Here is an 8184-nt window from a genome sequence, read left to right as displayed (position 1 = left end):
AAAAAGCAGTTAAGTCACTATATAGTCTCGCCACCAAAGCCAGACTATAAACAAAGTATCGGCCAAATACAGTACAGTATTTAAATGAAACAATTTCCTCTGGTGGTAAAGAAACCCGTCCACAAATACATCAACTTTAGTGGGTAATAGTATTACAGAAATCTTGAAGCTGCAATATTAAGAACAGCTGGGTTTTATATTTCATAATTTTTGCAGGATTTAAGTCTACTGTAGTATAGTATATTGGTAAATAAAATAAGTAATGTGCTTTAACAAGGCTTCCTCGTCAGCGACAGTCTTTACCGGATTATTTTTCTCTTCAGAATAAATAAGAGCTACTTTGTCTGGCATGATAATATATTTATTACCGGTACTGTATAATGAAGTGTTGTACAAAGACCTGCACAGACACTGCCATGTTATCCATCACAACTACAAGACAATGATCGGCATCCGAGAGTGACATTACCATAATAAGTGAACAGACTAACTGGTTTCCGTAATTACTGTATTTTGCTGGTAATAAAAATGTTAGATTAATTTCTCAACCCAAAATAGACCGCAAAATGGCATCAGCTAATACTTTGTTTACCAATACCTGTACAGATTATTCCACAAAATATGGATATTTGTAATTTATCAATTAATTGGTGCATCCCTAATATTGTACAGTAATAATACTTGATTGATACATGTACTTAAAAGAGTTAACTAGACACGGCAGTCCATGGGTTACAATTACAGTACAGTACTCTTGTCAAGTTTAGTGAAGAAACCACAATGAGTTACCCTGGACTGGAGCAGTGCAGCAAGTCGGTTCACCAGAAAACTCTTAGGTCATTTGTTGGATCCTCCATCTTTAAGTCATCATCCTGGAATGAATAATTGTTACAACTGTACAAATAAACAAATAGTATACCTACAGTACACTACTATTATACAGCACAGTACATTAATGCAGGTATCCCCCAATATACAATACATATGCCTGATAAACAATAGTTTCAACAAATGTCTACACTACACATTAGCAGACAAGGAGTAAGTCCCATTTTGTCAACACTTATCTGTATATGAATGTAAAGATTTTTCCCTCACAGGAACATAACCCCCAATATATAAATTACTTCCACTTAATGAACACCTTACCAGGAATAAAACGGTTGTATATAAGGGACACCTGTTAACTAGTTTACTGAATAAACGAAGCATTACACTGCATAACTTAACATGATAGTGGAGAAAAAAGCAATGTTATGCAACCTTACTTTTACTGTAGCTCTAAGGGCCAATTGCAAGAACGGTTGTGGGGTGTACGACGCCATTTACGATGACCTTCTTGCCCTGGTCTTTTTCAGCAATATCACCTTTAACACATGGAATTCTGCACTTTTCGAAGCTTTGGAGGAGTCTCGAAACAAGTTTCCTAGTGGGAATTATTAGCTAGTGCTGTACTCAAAATTAGGAAACTTCGAGAACTCTCCAGAGCTTCAAAAGGGTGGTATTCCTGAAACCAGATCAGGGCAAGAAGGTCATCGTAAACGGCGTCGTACACCCTACAACTGTTCTTGCAACTGGCCCTAACTATTACTGTAGTAAGATCATTGGTAACCTTGGATACAGTATTACAAGCATTATGTAGTCATCCCCAGATTATACTGGTTAACTGCCCCCAGTATGTTTTATAGTACTTGATTATTGATGAACATTATGCAAGGTAGCCATTAGTGAAAGAAAAGGTTTTATTACATTCAAGAGTTGTTAGCAAGAGTATAGCATAGTAACACTTTTCTCCATTAATTTCTTGAGTGCCACAACATTAAAAAACAAAATAATGACAAGTTAAAATTTTAAGAAACTATCATTTACAATTATGAGTCAGACTAATCCAATGACTACAAACATCAACAGGTCGTCAACCCAGAACATTTGAAATTCTTAATATAAAGTTCCTTGTAAAGTTTAATATTTAAAAACCTTTAAATTCCACCATTTATTAAAGTTAATTCTTCACTAGGTATAAAGTTTATATAGAAAAAAAGTGTGTACAGTAGTTACCTGTACTGGGAACAACGTATTGGACAAATTGAGAACTATAGATGCAGGTAAGTTAATAATGCCAAGGTTATTTGTGTAACTTAAGAGGGATCCAGTTACTGTACTTCTGCTGGATAGGACAGAGCTAGCCAGGTGAAGGTACTTAGGGGAAGAAGGATTGGATATAAATAGTGGAAAATTAAACTAAAGGCAAGAGACAATCCTCGTTGGATGTATTTATAGATCACAGAACTGCAGTTTATTAAGCCAAGCCAGTTTACAGACATTAATACACAACACAGCATTATGGATAACTGGCGACTGACTGGAAGAATGAAATTACACAAACCGCAATGCAGACACTATGCTAAATATCATAGTCAGTAAACAGTTTGATAAAAATACTGTATACTCCAGATCAAACACACTGACTCTAGGAATACAAAGACCATTCAGATTGTAGAATGACTGCAAGAGCCAGTCTGATTCCAAATGAAGTCAAGTCAAAGCCTCAAAAGCTTTCTACATGTGGGCACATCAGACCAAAGACTAAGATCATAGTTACACACTTAGATCAGGGCAAGACAGACGTTAAATAGTGGTCACAAGAGGATGCAAACCTCCATGTGCTTGAGGAGTGACAACACTGACCTGTTATCAGTCAAGCATTAAAAAAATTAACAAAACTAAAGTTGGTAAAATTGCATTTTCGGCCAATATGGCCTCGTAGGTTATCCGGTGTAATTTTATTCTTACACCAGTCTCGCTGTTTTTATTATGTATTTAATAATGTTTAGACAATTCCAAGACCTTTTTCTTCTATGAATTTCCGCCGGAAATTAAGGATAACCAAGATATTAATTTTTCAATATTATTAGAGTTCCTCAGTCACAAGTGTCATCATTTGTTTACCTCGGGCGAAGGTCTTAGCCTCTACCACCCATGTGCGGGGGAGGCTATAGGGATGGGAGACTTCTTATTGGTCAATAGTTTTTTTTCCAAAATATGGGGGTGTAGGTTTTGTTGGTTGGCAATTCATTTGGGATTAATGAGAAAAAATTAAACTTCTTCCGTTAAGATTAGGGGGGATAAGAAACTAGTGATTTCCGGCGGAAATGAATACAAAATTCGTTCGAATTTCGTTAAATACCATATGAAAAATATTTATAATATCAAAAGAAAGATCGGTGCCAGATGTAAACAAGTCCTGGCAACATTTGCGTCTTGAGGAATTGTAACATTGAAAAATTAGATATATTATCCTTAATATCCGGCTGAAATATAGAAGAAAAATAAGAGAACTGTCTAAACATTAAGACAAACATTAATAACAGCGATCGAAAGACCGGTGCACGACTAAAAATGACCGTTTATCCTGTCTATTTTGGTGTGATTTAATCTAATTTGACCTTTAATTCTGGGGGAAAGTAACCGCGAGTTATCCCCCAAAAGTATGGAAAACTCATTCATTTCTAACATTCTTTGCCCCCAGGTTGAAATCTATATAAATACTTCAAATAAGGAGATGTAAAGGGTGATGGTTAAAACACTTCCGAATATTGGTCCAAACTGCAATAATACCATAAAGGTAAATAAGCGCCCTGATGGGGAGCTTTAAGTGTTGAATAGATGTGCAATGAGCTTCCCGAGCTCATTAAATCGTGTTGTAGATGCATAAACAAGCAAAACGTTCCCCAATGACTGGACAATGACATACAGGTCCTAAATTGAAACAGATGACGTGCATGAATAATAACAGTACTGCGAGTGATTGCCATATTGTGTAAGGGAAAGCCAATTAGTTTATGCCATAGTCCAGTCTATAGGCAGGCAAGGGATGACTTAATACAAGTTTATAAACATGTAACAGGGCATTACTTAGTCTAGTGTTCGTAATTAGCAGACGCCCGCCCCACCAGAGGCCACAGCTTATGGTTGATGCCACAAGTCCAGAAAACTTTAAGGCTTTTTTTTGTAGCCAGTTGTGAACTGTTGGAACAATCTCTTGTGACGGCACCGAGTGTGAGCTGTTTAGTGACTACAGAACAGTAACAGCCAGTACATGTACAGTACTTGTCAACAGTAAGAGCTAGTACATTCCCAGTACGTGCCAACAGGGTGTAACACAGTACATCCCCAGTACTTGCCAACTGTGTAACGGTACATTCCCAGTACTTGCCAACAGGGTGTAACAGAGCCATTACATGCCCAATACTTGCCAACAATGTCCAGATGCGATCGACCGCCTCTAGACCCCAGTGGCAAAGTTAAGTGAAGCAGACTTAACGTATACAGCAAACTTACTAACCCCAGTAAATAAGAAGGTGCTGTACTATCCACGCTGACGAGGTGCTGTACTACCCACGCTGACGACCACTGATGCAGCAAACTGGCCTTTAACAGCAGTAACAACCAATTGGATCCATCATCTGTAAGGAAATGAAAACAGCTTAAGATTAACAAGTATGATAGTAAATTAAATAAAACGTTACTTAAATATTTACAAAGTCTTTACGGTGACCAAAACTAAGCCATATCAATTTAAATACAAGCCAAAAATAGTAAATTATTCTCTATAATAACTAGTCAATGTCATTACGAGCATTAACGACCGTTGCTTGAGAATCTACAATATTTTCTACAAGTCCTTTTAAAATAAACCCCATTTAGTACAAAATCAACAAACTTATGGCCTTAATATATCCAAGTTTACACAAGTATAAATTTAACCACCGAAATAAACTAAATAAAAACTTACCATACATTTAAAGACCCGAGTCGGTCAGCTAAGAGAGACGACCGGCAGCACCTCCCCACCCTGTGTCCCGACGTGCACTGTCCTCCCTGGGCCAAGTCACCAGTCACCTCGCTATAGTCCGTCCTCCTGCCAAAAAAAATATCAAATGAGGAATTATAACAAAATACATCCAACCTTTATCGTATATAAAAATTTTAATACATATTTTAATGTAAATTAATTTATATCGCAATATAGAAAAGTAACAACAAGGAAAACTTTACGGAAAAATAGAAAGACGAATACAACACTGGAATCCAAATCTTTCAGTTTGGGAGACAGCCTTGTGTTGACCAATCACGGCTGCCAACATTACTGATTTATTCAATTATATCATAAAAAATACTTTAATATTACTAACAATAATATGATTAATATAATACTTTACAAATTAATTAAACCTTTAACTCAAAAAAAACCTTACGTGGAAAAATGTGGACGAATTACTTCACCAACTACAATAATGGTAGTTACCGTACCTTACTGGGTGGTTACCGCTGATTAGTAATAGATAGATAGATAGATAGATAGATAGATAGATAGATAAACATAATGTGAATCCAACGATCTTTCGAAATCTGCTTTTTTCGTCAAATTCCAAATCTAAACCAGCCATGGAAACTCGTTGTGATAGCGCTCATTAGATGCGGCATATGCGAAAACCCTTTCTTTCGTTAAGGTTTATTTGTTTATAATTAATTAGAGCAATATTGAAGGAGTTGTAGCTACTGTACGTAATAAGGTCACACAAGGGGGAACCAACAGCCTGGACGTTATGGGTGCAAGGAGGTTAAAAGGGATGCCCTGGCAACACCTGGATAACTACAAGTGTTCTTTACCACAGTCCTTGTTCACTTGTGGTACAGGCCTACAGTGCCAGCAGTGCCTAAAAGAGACCTGAACAACCTCCCAAGCGCCTAACAGGCCGATCAATTGCGAAGAGGATAAAAGAAATAAAATAAAATAATTGCTACAATATATCATAAATAAAGTCGTCATCCCATAAAAATGTTACGTTTTCTTTTATCTCAAAATAGAAAATGGACGTAAATAAAGCTTCATGAATGAGATTAAATGCGGGAACTAAAAGATTTAAAGTGAGTTTAAAGTGTTACCGTAGTACCAACCGAGTATTACTTTAATCAAATGCCTAACAATAATAATAACAATAACAATAATATTCACGAGATTCGTTTGGTGGCAACAATAATATAATAGCTAGACAACATTAATAACTTATGTATACAGTACACCTTAATTTGATTTGTAAAATAACAGTACCAGATGGAGGTAGAATGTTAGCTTATTTGTGATGCTTAATTGTGCACATATGCACAGGCGTCCACAGGGTGGTTTATTATCATATTTAGAATGTCTCGACGGTCAGTAAATCAAACCAACAAGAGAATGTCTTATCAATAAAAGTAGTGTACTGTGGGGGGTTTTTGATGGGATGTTTGGTTCACACTCAGGATGGGATGGAGAAAGGAAACTCACAATGTGCTCTCTGTATACATGTTGTATTGGATGTACAATGCAGCTTGGTGCTGGGAAGGCAGCGTGGTTACAAGCGTGATGTAGAGAGAGCTGGGTGGTGAGGGTGCTCAGAGGAGGACCAGCTTGTGGGTTGCCATGCTCGCCGGCGGGAGAGAGGGCCGCCAGGCAGGCGGAGGAGGAGGAGGTGTTGCTGGCTGGTTGGTGTAGGTAGAAAGAGAGAGGTCACCACGAGGTCAGGTCTTAAATAGCGGGGGTAGGCGTGGCTTAGTAGTTGACCCCCGCTCTGTGATGTATGGCGGCGCTGGTTGACCTAGACCACGAGGCACACACTGTGGAATTCGCGGGGTCGGCTACGCAGCGACAAACAGCGTTTGTAGGGGAGAAATCCACTACAGTACTGTTGTATAAACAGTTTTGAGTGGTAGTGAGAAGTAGGTGGGTGACTGTCACTTCAGTGTGGCATCTTTACCTTTCTTTAAAAAAAATTTGAATAGGAAAACTGTTATTACTTTAACCAATTGGCTTTATTCTTTAATTACCTAAGATATTTTCTTTTGTACCAGTACAGTATAGTCTGCATTTACGCGGTCAATTGAACCCGTGGAGGTCCGTGTAAAACGAGAAACGTGTAAATGAAATAACAGAACATATGGGATTAATTGAAATAGAGACTGGGCCAACTCCCAAACTCCACTTTTTCCGACACAATACGTACCTTGTAGTAAAAATAACATCATACTTTTATGATGGTATTGCTACACACATAATATCTAAATAAAAAACTACAAATCTAAAGGTGTTTAACACTTACGTTAGTAGAAGAGATGGGTCGGCACACGTGGATGGCGGCTGGTTCCGAGGCAGAGGGCAGATTAGTTGCCCTCCGGTGAATCACTTTCACTACTCGCAGAGGTTTGCAGGGCCTCCCTGACAAACCCCTCAATGTCCATATCCTCACTGTCACTATCAATGACTTGGGCTGGCTGTGGTTGTGGTGGGGTTGCAGGCGAAGAAGTCCTTAATACTTCGTTGACGACTAGCATTGATGTTGTCGTGATAGATCTGGACATACAGCTCCATAATTTTCGACAGAAGGTTATTAGACACTTCATACCGATGATTGACTGGGTCTTTGTCAAGGACGAGCTTGATTTTCTCCCCCAACTCGATGATTTCCTTCACATAACCATGGCTTGGTCCAGGTAATTCAAGGTTTTTCTTGGGTGGTGGGGTCCAGCGGAAGCCATTGTGAGGGGAATAGCGGGCACAAGAGAGAAATGTATACGCGGACTGAGAACAATGACACTAGCCCGGCACGTCATGTTACATTAGACCAATTACAGCTAGCGGCGGAGGGAATGTGTGGCCCAATCACAGTCCGATACGTCATATGACGTCAGCAATAACGTAAGAGTGACCTAATGCGCACAATGCCCGCGCCGCTTCCCACGTAAATGATGAAATTTACCACGTAATTAAAACATTTCATTCTGGCAAGGCACCACGTAAATGACCAAACGCGTAAAAAAATCCGCGTAAATCCAGACTGTACTGTATATAATTTCCTTTAGGTGACCTATAGTTATAGCCTACACCAATACCCTATCTTATATAACAAGTGCTGTAGAGCCTAAAACTTAAATTATAAATTAAATATTTGGGGGTCGCCTTATACAGGTACTCCAGCATATACGATAATTGGTCAGGCGTTTTTGGAGAGACTGCCACCTTATTCTCGGAAATTGAAAACTAACTCGATTAAATGGAAAAGCTACTCGGTATTTTTAAGTTGTAAGCCGTCTGCCTTCAGGCCTTCTGCAGCCTATATTCAAGCTCTTAATATAGTACTGTAC

At 38.5% G+C, this 8184-nt stretch overlaps 1 long non-coding RNA gene across 1 annotated transcript; it reads right to left on the bottom strand.

Annotated features, from left to right (window-relative positions):
* Positions 1–17: 17 nt before the first annotated feature.
* LOC121876000 lies at positions 18–7180 on the bottom strand. The gene is made up of 4 exons (XR_006090702.1): positions 7143–7180; positions 4796–4921; positions 4346–4466; positions 18–872 (listed from the first exon to the last, which is right to left on the bottom strand). It is a non-coding gene; the product is annotated as an uncharacterized LOC121876000 (long non-coding RNA).
* Between the last annotated feature and the right edge of the window lie 1004 nt (positions 7181–8184).

Source organism: Homarus americanus, unplaced genomic scaffold, assembly GCF_018991925.1.
Source record: "Homarus americanus isolate GMGI-L3 unplaced genomic scaffold, GMGI_Hamer_2.0 scaffold58535, whole genome shotgun sequence".
Taxonomy (NCBI): Eukaryota; Metazoa; Arthropoda; class Malacostraca; order Decapoda; family Nephropidae; genus Homarus; species Homarus americanus.
Note: the sequence above shows the minus strand (reverse complement) of the source record. Positions and strands in the feature narration are given on the sequence as shown.